A 2,919-nucleotide genomic window follows, 5' to 3' on the forward strand; every position below is an offset into this window, starting at 1 on the left:
TTCCTTCCTTCCTTCCTTCCTTCCTTCCTTCCTTCCTTCCTTCCTTCTTTCTTTCTTTCTTCTTCTCCTTCCTTCCTTCCTTCCTTTCTTCCTTCCTTCCTTCCTTCTCTCTTTCACTATAACTATATAATATAACTTGAAATTAGAAATGGATACATCTCAAATTTTTTTCTTAATTGTTTTTTTTTGAGACAGAGTTTTGTGTGTGTGTGTGTGTGTGTGTGTGTGTGTACACCCGTATCTGTCCTAGAACTTGCTTTGTAGACCAGACTGGTCTCAAACTTCTTTAAGTCTGGCTGCTTTTGCCTCCTGAATGCTGTGATTAAAGACATGTACCACCACTGCCCAACACCTCAGGAATTCTTATTGCTCAGGACTTTTGTTTGTTTGTTTTTTGTTTTTGGCTATGTGCATGTAGCTTGTTACAGTAAATCTTCAACTCAAATAGGACTGGTCAATGAAAACACAACTGAATAATGATGAATATGTGCTTCACGCCTAGATTGGGCAGATTCACTATTTCACTACTTTATTCCGCAGCTATGAGACCCTTATAACTTTCGAGTTTTCCAGATCCTAAGTTTGTCCTTCCACCTCCTGCTTCCCCATCCTCCCTCGTCATCCTCCATTGTCTTCTCTCTCCTCTCTTCTCTCTTCCCACCAACCTTTATTTTCGCCACCTCACCTTCATCTGCTCAATCACTGGCTCCAGCCTTTATTTTACAAATTAAGATGAGCAGAAGGTTCACTAGAATTCACCTGTGTAATGACTCACTCCTCCTCTGCAGCTCTTCACAGGAAAGGAGAATTAGTACCAAAATACAAGGCCGGGGCTATCCACAACACTTCCCCCTTTCTGTCCAATTAAAAGACTCTTTTCTCCCAGATATAAATTGAACACAACTATATTACCATATTGTAATTGTTAAAGTACAAGATAAACCTAACACCCAGTCCATCATTTCTGTCAACTAAATAGAACCTCTGTCATCTCTCCTAACTAAAAGACTTAGTTCTGAATCTGGCTTTTTTCCTGGCTTTAGAATGAATGTCAGCTGAAAGCCATCCTCTCAAATCTGTTCTTTCAATGTAAATAGCCTGAGTTGGCTATGAGACTGAAAGTCTTCAGCCCTTCAAATCCAGAATGACTGAATTAACTGAAATTATGGGACACACAAAGCATAGCTTCTAAAACTTAGCCAAATATATAGAGACCGCTGAACACCTGGACAGTCCCTATACCTCAAAATGTTGTAGCATCCGATCTTCAGCCTTCTGGCCCAGGATCATCTGACAGACCTAGTAATGCAGAAATATTAAGGGCTGATTACTCTGTCTTGGCAGATATAATAAGTCGATTATTCTGCAAATGTGTTCTTTTCTGGACAGTAATTTGTCTGTAGATGAAAAGAGGCAATTCTTGCCTAGTGGCTGTCTCACCACAACTGGAGTAACTCCAAAGATGCTCAGTTTCTTCTTAGAATCCAAGACAGGGAAGCTGTCAGGAGCAGACAGGTCTCTAATCAAAATGAACATTTATACAGGAATGTTTACAACATCAATTCTATGGACTTCTAATGTTTTTGAAAACCAACTATCTAAGTAAAGCAATCTGGATTGTTGTCCATTAACTTCTCTCAGCTCTTTCTAATTAAAATCTAGAAAACACCCTAACAGTAATCTCAGAGCCATGAATTTGCAATAGGCCCTTAACTTACAGGCTAACTGTTTCAAATCAGTTAACAAAATTAAAGGACTGGGTCTAAGCCTTGTACTCACCAATTTTGACTTAATAAAAGAAGATATACCAATGAAACCCTTGAATTTGAAATCAAAATAAATTTTGTACCATTTAAGAAATTATAACTTCAGCCAGGCGGTGGTGGCGCACGCCTTTAATCCCAGCACTTGAGAGGCAGAGGCAGGCAGATTTCTGAGTTTGAGGCCAGCCTGGTCTACAGAGTGAGTTCCAGGACAGCCAGGGCCACACAGAGAAACCCTGTCTCGAAAAACCAAAAAAAAAAAAAATTATAACTTCAGCTTAATAACAATTATTCAGATTTCTACCAAGAAGTTATGGCTAATCAATCAATCCTAGCTATTCCTCCCTGTTCCAACAAAACTACTACTTTTCCCTAGAAAGACAGCCCACTATTAACCACCTCAGTCCCCAAGCCCAGGGAATAAGGGCACAGACTCTTCATTAACTTCTTCAAGCTGAATTTGGGCATTGAGATATTAGAAGAGGAGTGGGGAAAGGGTAAATTGACAAGCCTCTGACATCTGTGTCTTCACTGCATCCAGCTGAAATTCCAGGGTATCAGAAGTTCGAGCAGATCTGCTCAGCTTGATTGACGAGTAGATACACCAAGGCTGTGTATTTCTGCAATATATACTTCTCAAAACAAATTTTAGTGTCAAGATAATTTTTTGTTTGCTTGTTTTTGTTTCCCTATTTTGCCAAGCAGGAAATGAACCCAGAATTCCCATGGAGCCCACATTAGACAGAATCCAAGTCTCCCGTGAGGCAATATAACTTTATATCATCTGAATACATCTGATGTACACTATCTTTCTGTTCGGCCCTCTGCCTAGAACAGATTTTAATTACACCATCTATCTACTTGGCTCTGTACTCCAGAGTAGCTTCCACTTGTACACTGCACTCTTTACTCTAGAGCCAGTGACAATTTTCCCTAAGTTCCAAACCACAGGCGATAATCCCCACGTGATTTAGACAAATCTGTTTTTAAATCTTTCCTGAAAGGAAATAATCCCTATATTTTAACTTTATATTTACTCTATGTGTTTATTCTTTAGGTTAGTTTGATCACTTAATCAAACTGTAATATAATTTTGTATACATGCCTTCATAAAGGATGGCATGTATTAACAAGTCATGAGAAATTAGTATCTAAT

The sequence above is a fragment of the Grammomys surdaster genome, unplaced genomic scaffold (genome assembly GCF_004785775.1).
Source record: "Grammomys surdaster isolate TR1022 unplaced genomic scaffold, NIH_TR_1.0 331, whole genome shotgun sequence".
Taxonomy (NCBI): Eukaryota; Metazoa; Chordata; class Mammalia; order Rodentia; family Muridae; genus Grammomys; species Grammomys surdaster.